The sequence below is a fragment of the Atheta coriaria genome, unplaced genomic scaffold (genome assembly GCF_025399875.1).
Source record: "Atheta coriaria isolate IRGN ID8LTWV9N9 unplaced genomic scaffold, Caltech_Dcor_3.1 hic_scaffold_6_pilon, whole genome shotgun sequence".
NCBI classification, from domain to species: domain Eukaryota; kingdom Metazoa; phylum Arthropoda; class Insecta; order Coleoptera; family Staphylinidae; genus Dalotia; species Dalotia coriaria.
Genome location: NW_027045448.1, coordinates 13,940,777 through 13,956,204, shown reverse-complemented (window position 1 = coordinate 13,956,204; position 15,428 = coordinate 13,940,777). Strand labels below are relative to the sequence as shown.

The window sequence follows — 15,428 nt, the reverse complement described above, 5'->3', positions numbered from 1 at the left end:
GAATTTCTCTATGTTGTGGTTCGATAGTAGGTCGCATAATGTGTTCGAACCACCGGAGCGCCCAAAGCACATCAATACCTTGGCGCGTTTATCGCCAAAAAATTTTTCACGCTCGTGCTCGTGCATCGAACAATTACCGAGCCAATCACATTCATAGATTTTTGATGTTAATTGCTCTATTCCACTTGTGTTGTGTTCATTCATTACAATGGACATGTTTCGATTGTTTCGCGGTTTGTTAAAGCGCATCGAATCAACGAAAGTGATTTGATTATGATCTGAATTTAATTTGGCGCATTTCAGGTATTTTTAGCTGCATTTACTTAGGATTTTCTTCATGGTGTTAGAAAAAGTTATGTCATTTTGTCACGCTTGACGCTTCTTCGATCTTCGGTCGATGGATGCGCGTGTTTAGAAAGGATCGCACATTATGTAAAGCGCGCACGCGAAGATAAGCCGAGTTAATGTAAGTAAACATAAATCAAAAAAATAAATTGGAGTGAAACCGAAATACCGGAAACTACTAAGTACACATGTAAAATCATCTCGTTAAATTATGTTTTTTGAGAGTAATTTAAAAGATTATGTATGAGATTTTACTTTTGCGCATCTCCAAAGTATGACTTTCAAAAAATATTTAATTTTTGTTTGATATTTACGTACTTTAAAACTAAAAACAAAGAAATTGATTTAATAACCAGGAATTTAGGTTTTCTATTTGAATAAACCACAGTGAGTCAAACAATCCAAGTGAAAATCTATCAAAATTTAGGCCTTTGTAACAACAAAGTGCCTTAAGTCATTATTTCTTTCTTCCTCTCGATTCTAAATTGAATTCACCGCTAATGCGATGGTGCTTCTTTAATTATGGTGCAATTAACCGCAAATTTGTATAAATAAATGATCCACATTACGCACCACAGATGAATGCTCATTGAAAACTATACAGGGTATTCATATTTTACTTTTTGCTTACAAGTAAATATTCTCACACGTTAGAGAATAACAGAACATTCATTGAATGTGAAGAGTGAAAATTTATTTATAACAATAAAACCGAATAAAAAATGAATCAGTCCGATTGAAATACTAACTGACTGACACGTTTCTGTATGGTTAATTCGTTTTTTTCTTTCTTTGGTCATTGCGGTAGAACTAGTTTAACTTTCATTATCATTAATCTCGTTATAATGTCACACATTTGTTTTTGTTTGAATTTTAAACGGATATTACTGAAATATAACATGGGAAATAATATCACGTAAGTTCCTGTTTAAAATAAAAAATAGAGAATATATTTTAATTAAATCTAAACGCACTGTATGTTAGTGAAATTTATAAATTTATTTCACAAGATTTTACTTTCAATATTCAATAATATCACAATTTTGTACATTTTTGTGTTGACGGTCATCACATCTAAGATTTTCTTGTCTTTCAGTTTGATTTATGACTAAGATAAAATATTTTTTGCTTTCGTCAACTTTGTATCCAAGATGCTTCATTTTCTGCACGCGTGGAATGCACATTTGTTATTTTCGTGAAAGCGTTTTGTAGACGCCTGTATTCACGAATCATGTGACTCATTTCATTTAATTAATTTCATTCTTCCATCGGGGGTTTTTATGTCTTTCTAATTTAAATGGTGAATTGGTTCAATTAATTTCGTGTTTAATAATGTGTGTTTTTGCAAGTTATTCGCGGTGTTTTTACCTAATTCAATTTGTAATTAAATTCTATTCAAAATTCATAATTTGTTGACGGCTTTCTTTTATAAACTTCTAAATACTACTAAAAATTGACGATGCGGATAATGAACAATTAGCATTTATGTTCTATGTGAAAACTAATTTATTAATTTTGGTGCTTTTGGCTTAATTAACATTTTTGTTCAACGCGTGTGTGTAATATCGTGTAATAAATATGATTTCGTCTTGCGTCTGTTGCTGGCAGTGAAAGTGAAGCGATATTTTTTTTCGTTTTACGAGCGCGAGTTCAAGTTCTTGTTTGTTTCTCGCCGCCTGTTTCCCGTCTGATTGGTATTACTGACTGCTCCTTCCCGCCGATCGAGTTTGAATCGTATGTGAGTAAATTGCTTGCGATAATTGCAGTTTCCTAGACATTTTTTTTCCGGCGCTGGTTTTATTTCAATTACACAATTACGGGCGCCATTCAATTCAAATTGCTGATTTAATTGACGCCTTGAGCGATTCTTTATCGTCGAGGAAATGAGATTGTATGGGGTAATTATTTCGTGTTCATGTTTAGGTGGTTGGTTGGCCCTCAATATAATAAGTTGAATTGTCACATAGCTGGTATGTCAACATTTGAATTTGTTTTGTTTTGTTAGTTGATGTTTTTGTCAACAATAGTAACAGCGCCGTGTGTTGCACATAGTTGCCATCCAATGCAAACATGTTTCAGTCTTATCACCGGTTGGTTCGCGATCGTATCGCGTTATTCGCCTGGTGTTTCGGGTTTTTAATTCGGTGAAACGTATTATAATTGCGTGGTGGTTCAAATTGAAGAAATTTGGCTGTATCTCGGGAACTGTTCGTGCGATTTGAATGATTCTTTTAAATTGAGATAGTGCGATCTTGGCACCCCGCAAATTAGGCCAGAAGTACCTTAAAATCGCTCTTAAACTTTGTCGATTTTTATTCTATGGCCTTTGCAATACAAAGAATTGTAAATTTAATGTATGTTATGTTATGGGCCGATTCTGTTCTGCCATATTGTAATTCTGTTAAATGTTACTTGCCACACTGAAAACACATTCGTTGCAGTGAATATCGTCCTGATAAGTTTGTTTATCAAATGTAGATTGTTGTTTTGCGTTGACTGTTTAGATTTTTAAGTGCCGCGTAAACAAAAATACAAAACATTTCATTACTCATTGCTAATTGCATGTTTTTAGATGTTGCAATTAACATTTAACATTAACTGTAACATGGCAGAACAAAATCGACTCTTAGATTTGCATTTTACAAGTCGGAACTCATTGAAAATGCGCAAAATATTGTTGCAGTTTGTAGATGTTGCTTGGGTACTTAAGTATATACTAGTACTATTAGTATATAGTAGTATTTTTTTATGTATACCTTCTGAATATTGTGTCAACCAATTAAGGCTTAGTTAACACACACGTAGAGTGTAAAACGTACTTTACACTTTATCACGGTAATATGTTAGTAAACTTCTACCGAGCTGTATAAATTGAACGAGGACTCGCAAGCGGGCCATTTTCACTTCAAATTGTAAGAATTTAATTCTGTATCATCCCTATGTCCTAGTTTTGCAATTTTCTCACGGGAAAGCTATAAAAATTGCATTTTTGTATTTTGAGACACTGATTTTTCTTGTTTTAGGGCTGTGGAAAGTGAACGGGAACTCGCAGGCGGGCCATATTTACATCAGATAGTAAGTATTGTAATTCTGCATCATCTCTATAACCTAGTTATGCAATTTTCTCACGGGAAAGCCATAAAAATTGCATTTTTGTATTTCGATACATTGATTTTTCTTGTTTTAGGGCTGTAGAAATTGAACGGAAACTCGCAGGCGGGCCATTTTTACATCAGATTGTAAGTATTGTAATTCTGTATCATCCCTATGTCCTAGTTTTGCAATTTTCTCACGGGAAAGCCATAAAAATTGCATTTTTGTATTTCGAGACACTGATTTTTCTTGTTTTAGGGCTGTAGAAATTGAACGGAAACTTGCAGGCGGGCCATTTTCACTGCATCATCTCTATAATTGTAAAAGCTATTGTAATTCTGTTCTATCATCGCAGGCGGGCCATCTATTGTAAGTATTGTAATTCCTAGTTAGTGCAATTTTCTCACGGGAAAGCCATAAAAATTGCATTTTTGTATTTCGAGACACTGATTTTTCTTGTTTTAGGGCTGTAGAAATTGAACGGAAACTCGCAGGCGGGCCATATTTACATCAGATTGTAAGTATTGTAATTCTGCATCATCTCTATAACCTATTATTATAATTCTGCATCATCTCTATAACCTAGTTAGGCAATTTTCTCACGGGAAAGCCGTAAAAATTGCATTTTTGTATTTCGAGACACTGATTTTTCTTGTTTTAGGGCTGTAGAAATTGAACGGAAACTCGCAGGCGGGCCATATTTACATCAGATTGTAAGTATTGTAATTCTGCATCATCTCTATAACCTAGTTATGCAATTTTCTCACGGGAAAGCCATAAAATTGCATTTTTGTATTTCGAGACACTGATTTTTCTTGTTTTAGGGCTGTAGAAATTGAACGGAAACTCGCAGGCGGGCCATATTTACATCAGATTGTAAGTATTGTAATTCTGCATCATCTCTATAACCTAGTTATGCAATTTTCTCACGGGAAAGCCATAAAAATTGCATTTTTGTATTTCGAGACACTGATTTTTCTTGTTTTAGGGCTGTAGAAATTGAACGGAAACTCGCAGGCGGGCCATATTTACATCAGATTGTAAGTATTGTAATTCTGCATCATCTCTATAACCTAGTTATGCAATTTTCTCACGGGAAAGCCATAAAAATTGCATTTTTGTATTTCGAGACACTGATTTTTCTTGTTTTTGGGGCTGTAGAAATTGAACCTTGGAAACTTCTGGGCAGGCCATATTTACATCAGATTATGATATTATAATTCTGCATCATCTCTATGAAAACTAGTTATGCAATTTTCTCACGGGAGAAGCCATAAAATTGCATTTTTGTATTTCAGAGACTCTGATTTTTCTTGTTTTGGGGGCTGTAGAATTGAACGGAAACGCACCAGGCAGACCCATATTTACATCAGATTGTAAGTATTGTAATTCTGCATCATCTCTATAACCCTAGTTATGCAATTTTCTCACGGAAAGCCATAAAAATTGCATTTTGTATTTCGAGACACTGATTTTTCTTGTTTTGGGGCTGTAGAAATTGAACGGAAACTCACCAGGCGGGCCATATTTACGGCATCAGATTGTAGGTATTATAATTCTGCATCATCTCTATAACCTAGTTATGCAATTTTCTCACGGAAAATACATAAAAATTGCATTTTGTATTTCGAGACTCTGATTTTTTCTTGTTTTAGGGTATGAGAATTGAACGGAAACCTTGCAGGCGGGCCATATTTACATCAGATTGTAAGTATTGTAATTCTGCATCATCTCTATAACCTAGTTATGCAATTTTCTCACGGAAAAGCCATAAAAATTGCACATTTTGTATTTCGAGACAGTTTTTTCTTGTTTTGGGGTACTGTCTGTATCTTGGTTTATTTTTTTCAAATTGTGTAGTAATGGGTTCCAGTTCTATTATTTATACCACGATTTTTTTAAGTTTCAGGAGAATTTTTTAAAACAGACAATAAATAAGGTAAATCATATTTGAAGAAAATATTCAATGAAATAATATTTTTGTTATGTTTTATGATCTTACTTATGTGACACGACGGGCCAACAAACTCGACACAGAGCGATATGACGCACTTGAGGTGGGTCAGAATGATTATTGCTACTCTGGTTGCTTAGTTCACCTTGTGGTCTCACGTGTACGTTTTATTTTTTGCGAATGTTTACTTATATGTAATTCTAAAAGTTATTAATAAAACACTTATTACATTTATAATCACTTATTCACATTTCTATTTGGTACCCTCTTGCGCCGTTTTCAGTATTAAATAGTGGCATACAAAACTTAAGTGCGTGGCGCAGGAATAACATAACTGTTGCTTGAATTGTGTTGTTGTTTTTAAAAACATGATAAAATAGAAACATAAATAGAAGAATCAAATAACAATAATAAAAACACTCGGTGGTCAGTGGGACGATGCACCTACGGCATGCTGGCAGACACGGATCGAATCCCAGGTATAGAAGGCATTTTTTCTCAAATATAAAAATATCAGGTGAAATTTAGGTTGCATATATGAATTGCAACGAAATATAAGAAATTGAAATACAAGTGGAGGCAAAATGAAGAAGTAAGAGTAAATGGAGAACAGGGAGAACACCAGAGAAATAGAAGAATGAGAGTAGTAGAGAATAGGAGAAGATAGAAGAGAACAACAGAGCAGTAGAGTAGAGAAGAGGGAGGAAATAGAAGAGAACAGGGGAGGATCAGATTTTAAATTTTAGCACGTGTGTCGTTATAAGACAGTCTACGGTCGATCTCCCAGAGCGCCTCCGGCGCTCTGGTCGATCTCCTGCTTCGATTCTTCCATCGCTCCAGCCCATCCTACAGCTACGATGTCTCTGCACTTCATCCCCGAAATTATCAAGGCATATCAACAGAATTTTTATGGTGGGGATCACTACAGAGAGAGGAACTCATATAAGGGACACATCCTTTTTAAGGAACTTGTAAAATATTTCTATTTTTAAATTCCGCCTCAAGAGAGAGGGACACTTAAAATATTCTTACAAGTTCTGACCTGTAGCTGAAATGAAGATGGAGTACACAAATCATACAGGATACCTTAGCAATTTTTATGGGGATCAGCCAGGAGAACTCTCTCTTAGAAACCTCTACCTGTGATGATAGAAGGCGAACACATAAATGAAAGTAGTCAATATATCTTACTATTTTCTTTGTGCTGTATAATACAAGTTTTGATTTCAAGTCCAACTTGGAATTCGTGCCGCCATATTGGAACAAGGACTTGACCTTCCTAGCCGCGCACATCTAACGCCAGCTAAAATGCTTAGCAAAAATTACCACTTCATAAAGGTAAGTGGGATAAACAAATTAGCAAATAGCCATTTACTACGTCAGTGGAAACAAATATACAGGGTGTTACAAAATGAAATTTAAAATTTGGAAACAAGAAAAACATTTAAGCACAACAAATATCGCTTTGGTTTTTTCACCTTTAATGTCTGGAAAACTAATATACAGGGTGTTACAAAAATTATAATATTTAAGAAACAGAGAACTCAAACTACAAGAGGCTGTACCTTGGGACCATTTCACTTTGTAACACAATGGAAAACTAATGTACAGGGTGTTAGAAAAGATAATTATTATTATAGTTGAACAGAAAATGTACAGTACAAACTTGAAAACACAGATCTTGATGACTTTTTGAAAAGCACCACGGGAAACTAATATACTGGGTGTTACTGAAAGAAAATCAAAAGTTCAAGGAGGAAGACAAAAGAAACATTACTTTTTATCAGTTTTTCACAGAAGCACCAGGAAAATTTATATACAGAGGGTAGATCAAAGAGGGAAAAACCTTAATATTTAAATGCAGAACAACGGCTAAAAAACAATACAAGGATAATGCAAGATGATGAGAAAACATTTACATTTTTAAAACGAATTTCTACCGAAAAAACATTACAAAAACAGACCAATTAAGATGAAATCATTTTCCCTCTGGATAATAGAAAAAGTAGATGGTTAAATGATATAAAAAATCAAATACTTATTTTATTGTACAAGTAAATCGGTGAGCGAGCAGCACCGTTACAAGTCGTATGTTGCAGCGAGGCACGGGAAACACACATCCGACGGCGCGACAAACTTCAAGCAATTAATGTGTTAAACGGAATGAAAAACTTACCAATTTTATAGAGCGTCTATAAATCGATTTACCAAATTAAATAATATGAATATAGGATACAGCCAACATACGAGTATGAGATATAAACAACTTACGTACTCGTACATTTGCATCCTGTATGAAGCGAGTAAGCAATACGACGGCAGACGACAATCTTGAACAACGAGTAGTGTAATGTGTAAATAAAAACACGATAAAAGCAAAATTAATACAACAATCTATCAAATCAATTTTAAATGTAAATGTAAAACTGTATAAACAAAATACAAATTGTGGTGGTCTATGATTAGAATAATACATTGTGATATATATTTGAAGTAAAGAAAACATTTATTTTTGTAGTTAAAATCAGGCGTTTGTAAAGTGTTTTAAAGCAGAAATTAATCAAAAATCTTTACAAAAAATATGAGAAAACATACCTTGATGTAAAATAGAAATTTTCCCTTTTGAGTATCAATACTTATAGGCATGTGAGTACACACATTACAGCCAAACACGCGTTAATACTAGAGTACGAAACTGATTAAATTCAAAATGTAGTTGATAACGACTTTCATTAAATGAATATAATCGAAGAGTATCAAACGGCCGACAGTACTCGTACATCATTCACACATAATCTTTGCAAATATACTACCCGCGTTTAACAAACTGCCACGCACATGCCCTCTCGTGTGCAGTCGAACAAATCAATTACAGATCAATTGGGAAGATTACATATATCGCGAAGAGAAATTAAGAAAGTGAAAGGTTCGCAGAAACTCACGGTTCACTGGACGATCAAAATTAGACTAACGTTTGCAACTCGACCGCATGTGTGCCGAGAATGTGGCGAGCAGCACACAAGTTGAAGATAACAAAAACTTGTTTGTTTATAAACACAAGATAGTAACAGTGTAGGATACTTTAGAACAATTCTACATAGTATGCATTGAATATTTACGTATATTATAAGGAACACTTAGACTGCCGCAGGAATTCATCACGACCGTAATACGACTAAAATAGTTACTCTACGCGATAAAAGAAATGCAAATATCAACACAATAAATAATAGATAATATAACTCGCGTAAAAATTTTATCAATAGAATTTCGATACAGGAGATACATATTTAAATTTGCATCCCTAATAAAATTATTCGGCCGGACTTAGAATTAGACCGCGTTCACGTGTTATAACAAAAATACTACATACCCTAGCGCAACGCGGAGTACAAGTGCGTATACACACAACTATCAATATAGCTTTCGCGTAAAAAAATTTTCTAGCAATAAATTTCAATACAGGGGAGATACAATTTAAATTCCGCATCTAATAAAAATTATTCCGGACTTAGAATTAGACCGCGTTCGTAATATTTATAACACAAAAGCTGCAATTCCTAGCACAACGAGTACAAGTGCGTATACACACAACTATCAATATAACTCGCGTAAAAATTTTTTGAGAGCATTATAGTTCGATACAGGGAGATACAGATTTAAATTCCGCATCCTAATAAAATTATTCCGGACTTAGAATTAGACCGCGTTCATGTGTTATAACACAGAAACTACAATTCCTAGCGCAACGAAAGGTACAAATTTGCGTATACACACAACTATCAATATAACTCGCGTAAAAAGAATTTTTCCTAGCAATAAATTTCGATACAGGGGAGATACAGATTAAAATTTTGCATCTAATAAAATTATTCCGGACTTAGAATTGGGCCACGCGTTCATGTTATAACAAGGAATGCACTACATACCCTAGCGCAACGAGTACAAGTGCGTATACACGCAACCTATCAATACCAACTCGCGTAAAAAATTGTCTAGCAATAGAATTTCGATACAGGGAGATACAGATTAAAATTTTGCATCCCTGTAAAATTATTCCGGACTTGCCAGAATTAGACCGCGTTCACATGTGCGGCAAGAATACTGCATACCTAACTTTAGCAGGTACAAGTGCGTATACACTATCTCTCTCAATAACTCGCGTAAAAATTTTCAAGCAATAGAATTTCAATACAGGGAGATACAGATTTAAATTTACGCATCTAATAATAAAATTATTCCGGACTTAGAATTAGACCGCGTTCATGTGTTATAACACAAAACTACAATTCCTAGCGCAACTGAGGTACAAGTGCGTATACACACAACTATCAATATAACTCGCGTAAAAAAATTTTTCTAGCAATAAATTTCAATACAGGAGATGCAGATTTAAATTCCGCATCTAATAAAATTATTCCGGACTTAGGAGGTGGAGCCGCGTTCATGATAATTTATAACACAAAAACTACAATTCCTAGCTGCAACGAGTACAAGTGCGTATACACACAACTATCAATATAACTCGCGTAAAAAAATTGTCTAGCAATAAATTTCGATACAGGGAGATACAGATTAAAATTTTGCATCTAATAAAATTATTCCGGACTTAGAATTAGACCGCGTTCACATGTTATAACAAGAATACTACATACCCTAGCACAACGAGTACAAGTGCGTATACACACCTATCTCTCAATAACTCATACGTAAAAAATTTACCAAGCAATAAATTTCCAATACAGAAGGGAGATACAGATTTAAATTCCCGCATCTAATAAAATTATTCCGGACTTAGAGATTAGACCGCGTTCATGTATTTATAACTACAAAAACTACAATTCCTAGCGCAAGCTGGGGGTACAAGTGCGTATACACACAACTATCAATATAACTCGCGTAAAAATTTGCACCACAGCAATAAATTTCAATACAAGGGAGATACAGATTTAAATTCGCATCTAATAAAATTATTCCGGACTTAGGAATTAGACCGCGTTCATGTGTTACTCTTACAAAACTACAGATTCCTAGCGCAACGAGTACAAGTGCGTATACACACAACCTATCAATATATCAGCGTAAAAAATTTTCTAGCAATAAATTTCAATACAGGGGAGATACAGATTTAAATTCCGCATCTAATAAAATTATTCGGACTTAGAATTGAATACGTTCACATGTTATAACAAGAATACTACATACCCTAGCACAACGAGTACAAGTGCGTATACACACCTATCTCTCAATAACTCGCGTAAAAAAATTTTCAAGCAATAAATTTCAATACAGGGAGATACAGATTTAAATTCCGCATCTAATAAAATTATTCCGGACTTAGAATTAGACCGCGTTCATGTTATAACAAGGGAATACTACATACCCTAGCACAACGAGGTACAAGTGCGTATACACACCTATCTCTCAATAACTCGCGTAAAAAAATTTTCAAGCAATAAATTTCAATACAGGGAGATACAGATTTAAATTCCGCATCTAATAAAATTATTCCGGACTTAGAATTAGACCGCGTTCATGTGTTATAACACAAAGGCTTACAATTCTAGCGCAACTTGGGGTACAAAGTGCGTATACACACAACTATCAATATAACTCGCGTAAAAAAATTTTCTAGCAATAAATTTCAATACAGGGAGATACAGATTTAAATTCCGCATCTAATAAAATTATTCCGGACTTAGAATTAGACCGCGTTCATGTGTTATAACACAAAAACTACAATTCCTAGCGCAACGAGTACAAGTGCGTATACACACAACTATCAATATAACTCGCGTAAAAAAATTTTCTAGCAATAAATTTCAATACAGGGAGATACAGATTTAAATTCCGCATCTAATAAAATTATTCCCGGACTTAGGGTAGACCGCGTTCATGTGTTTATAACACAAAAACTACAATTCTAGCGCAAGCAGGTACAAGTGCGTATACGCACAACTATCAATATAACTCGCGTAAAAATTTACTTTCACAGCAATAGAATTTCAATACAGAGGGAGATACAGATTTAAATTCCGCATCTAATAAAATTATTTCCGGACTTAGGAATTAGACCGCGTTCATGTGTTATAACTTACAAAGAAACTACAATTCCTAGCGCAACGAGTACAAGTGCGTATACACACAACTATCAATACCCTTAACACCGCGTAAAAATTTTCTAGCAATAAATTTCGATACAGGGGAGATACAGATTTAAATTCCGCATCTAATAAAATTATTATTCCGGACTTAGAATTAGACCGTGTTCATGTGTTTATAACACAAAGCGCTAAAATTCCTAGCGCAACGAGGTACAAGTGCGTATACACACAACTATCAATATAACTCGCGTAAAAAAATTTTTCTAGCAATAAATTTCCAATGCAAGGGGGAGGATACAGATTTAAATTCCGCATCTAATAAAATTATTCCGGACTTAGGGAATTAGACCGCGTTCACGTATTTATAACAAAGATACTACATACCCTAGCGCAACGAGGGGTACAAATTGCGTATACGCACAACTTATCAGTATAACTCGCGTAAAAATTTTCTAGCAATAGAATTTCAATACAGGAGATACAGATTTAAATTCCATCTAATAAAATTATTTGGACTTAGGGTGGACCGCGTTCATATTGTTATAACGCAAAAGAAACTACAATTCCTAGCGCAACGGAATTTACAAGTGCGTATACACACAACTATCAATATAACTCGCGTAAAAAATTTTCTAACCAATAGAATTCCAATACAGGAGATACGAGTTTTAAGTGCCGCATCTAGCAAAATTATTATTCCGGACTTAGAAGATTGGGCCGTGTTTCATGTGTTATAACACAAAACTACAATTCCTAGCCTGCAACGAGTGTTACAAGTGCGTATACACGCTATCAATATAACTCGCGTAAAAATTTTCTAGCAATAGAATTTCAATACAGGGGATACAGATTTTAAATTCCGCATCTAATAAAATTATTCGGACTTAGGAATTAGACCGCGTTCATGTGTTATAACACCAAGGAAACTACAATTCCTAGCGCAACGAGAATTTACAAGTGCGTATACACGCACAACTATCAATATAACTCGCGTAAAATTTTCTAGCAATAAATTTCAATACAGGGAGATACAGATTTGAAATTCGCATCAACCAAGAATTATTCCGGACTTAGGAATTAGACCGCGTTCACGTATTTATAACAAAGTACTACATACCCTAGCACAACGAGGTACAAGTTGCGTATACACACAACTATCAATATAACTCGTAAAATTTTCTAACAATAAATTTCAAACCGCAGGAGATACAGATTTAAATTCCACATCTAATAAGAATTATTCCGGACTTAGAAATTGGGCCGCGTTCATGTGTGTTTCATAACACAAAAACTACAATTACAATACAACGAATTTTCAGGTGCGTATACACACAACCTATCAATGCATAACTCGCGTAAAAATTTTCAAACAATAAATTTTCAATACAGGGGAGATACAGATTTAAATTCCGCATCTAATAAAATTATTTTGGACTTGGGAATTAGACCGCGTTCACGTATTTATAACAAAATTACTACATACTTTACTTTAAACAGGGGTACAAGGGTGGTAGCGCAATACATCAATATAACTCGCGTAAAAAGTGCAGCGTAAGATTTCAATACAGGAGATACAGATTTAAATTCCGCATCTAATAAAATTATTCGGACTTAGGAATTAGACCGCGTTCACGTATTTATAACAAAATTACTACATACCTAGCACAACGGAATTTAAGTGCGTATACACACAACTATCAATATAACTCAAAGTAAAAAATTTTCTAGCAATAGGAATTTCCAATACAGGGGTGGATTTAAATTCCGCATCTAATAAAATTATTCCGGACTTTGCGAGTTAGACCAGTGTTCATGTGTTATAACACAAAACTACCATTCTAAGCGCGGCAGTACAAGTGCGGCCCTTACGCACAACCTATCAATATATAACCAGCAAAGGTACCGGCAATAAATTTCAATGCAAGGGAGATACAGATTTAAATTCGCATCAATAAAATTATTCCCGGACCCAGGGTGAGACCGTGTTCATGTGTTATATTACAAAACTACCATTCCTGGCGCAGCATTTGAAGTTGCCTTTTACAACTATCAATATAACTCACTTTGTAAAAAATTTTTTCTAACGGTAAGTTTCAATACCACAGGGGATACAGATTTAGATTTCGCATCTAATAAATTATTCCGGACTTAAATTGGAACCGTGTTCGTATTTATAACACAAAAACACACCACATTCTAGCGCAACGGAAAAGGTACAAGTTGCGTATACACGACTATCAAAGTATAACTCGCGTAAAAGAAAAATTTTCTAGCAATAGAATTTCAAAGCCACAGGGAATTTTGGATTTAAATTCACGTCTAGCCCAGGAAATTTACATTTGGACTTAAGGGGTGGGCCGCGTTCACGGCCATTATAACAAAGGAATACACCACATACCCTAGCTTTTTGACTTAGAAAATTTAGAAGTGCGTATACACACAATATCAATATAACAACGTAAAAAAATTTTTAGCAGAAATAGAATTTCAATACAGGGAGATACAGATTTTAGAGATTTCACATCTAATAAAATTATTCCGGACTTAGGAATTAGACCACGTTCACGTATTATAACAAAAGGAATACTACATACCCTAGCACAAACTTGAGGTACAAGTGCGTATACACACAACTATCAATACTTAAACTCGCGTAAAATTTTACTGCTTAGTAGAAGTTTCAATACACAGGGAGATACAGATTTCAATTCACATCTAATAAAATTATTATTTCGGACTTAGAATTAGACCAGTGATTTTAAACTGTGTTATAACTACCAAAACTACCATTCCTATTTTTTAAACGAGAGTACAAAAGTGCGTATACACACAATATCAATATAACTCGCGTAAAAAATTTTCTAGCAATAAATTTCAATACCACAGGGAGATACAATTTAAATTCGCATCTAATAAAATTATTCCGGACAAATTTAGACCGTGTTTAATGTGTTATAACACAAAAACACCATTCCTAGCGCAACGAGTACAAGTGCATATACACACAACGCTATCAATACTCTTTCAACGTAAAAATTTGCACAACGTAGAATTTCAATACAGGAGATACAGATTTAAATTCACATCTAATAAAATTATTCGGACTTAGAATTAGACCAAATGTGTTCATTGTGTTATAACACAAAAACTACAAAATCCCAGCGCAAGCAGGGGTACAAATTTGCGTATACACACAACTTATCAATATAACTCGCGTAGAAAAAATTTTCTAGCAATAAATTTCAATGCAGGGAGATACAGATTTAAATTCCGCATCTAATAAAATTATTCCGGACTTAGAATTAGACCGTGTTCATGTGTTATAACACAAAAACTACCATTCCTAGCGCAACGAGTACAAGTGCGTATACACACAACTATCAATATAACTCGCGTAAAAAAATTTTCTAGCAATAAATTTCAATACAGGGAGATACAGATTTAAATTCCGCATCTAGTAGTGGCCGGGACTTAGAATTAGACGCGTTCATGTGTTATAACACAAGAAACTACAATTCAGCGCAACGAGAGTACAAGTGCGTATACACACAACTATCAATATAACTCGCGTAAAAAAATTTTCAAGCAATAAATTTCAATACAGGGAGATACAGATTTAAATTCCGCATCTAATAAAATTATTCCGGACTTAGAATTAGACCGCGTTCACATGTTATAACAAGAATACTACATACCCTAGCACAACGAGTACAAGTGCGTATACACACAACTATCAATATAACTCGCGTAAAAAAATTTTCTAGCAATAAATTTCGATACAGGGAGATACAGATTTAAATTCCGCATCTAACAAAATTATTCCGGACTTAGAATTAGACCGCGTTCACGTGTTATAACAAAAATACTACATACCCTAGCGCAACGAGTATACACACAACTATCAATATAACTCGCGTTCCGGAACGATTTTC

At 34.4% G+C, this 15,428-nt stretch overlaps 1 long non-coding RNA gene across 3 annotated transcripts; it reads left to right on the top strand.

The window, feature by feature from the left end:
• Positions 1–2,445: 2,445 nt before the first annotated feature.
• On the top strand, positions 2,446–4,556 carry LOC135793954 (uncharacterized). 3 transcript variants are annotated; one of them, XR_010548753.1, is made up of 7 exons: positions 2,446–2,688; positions 3,369–3,420; positions 3,533–3,584; positions 3,904–3,955; positions 4,100–4,151; positions 4,263–4,314; positions 4,427–4,556. It is a non-coding gene; the product is annotated as an uncharacterized lncRNA (long non-coding RNA). The 3 variants fall into 3 exon arrangements; XR_010548752.1 differs by lacking the exon at positions 2,446–2,688 and adding an exon at positions 3,077–3,257; XR_010548754.1 differs by lacking the exons at positions 2,446–2,688; positions 3,369–3,420 and adding an exon at positions 3,082–3,257.
• The last annotated feature ends 10,872 nt before the right edge of the window (positions 4,557–15,428 follow it).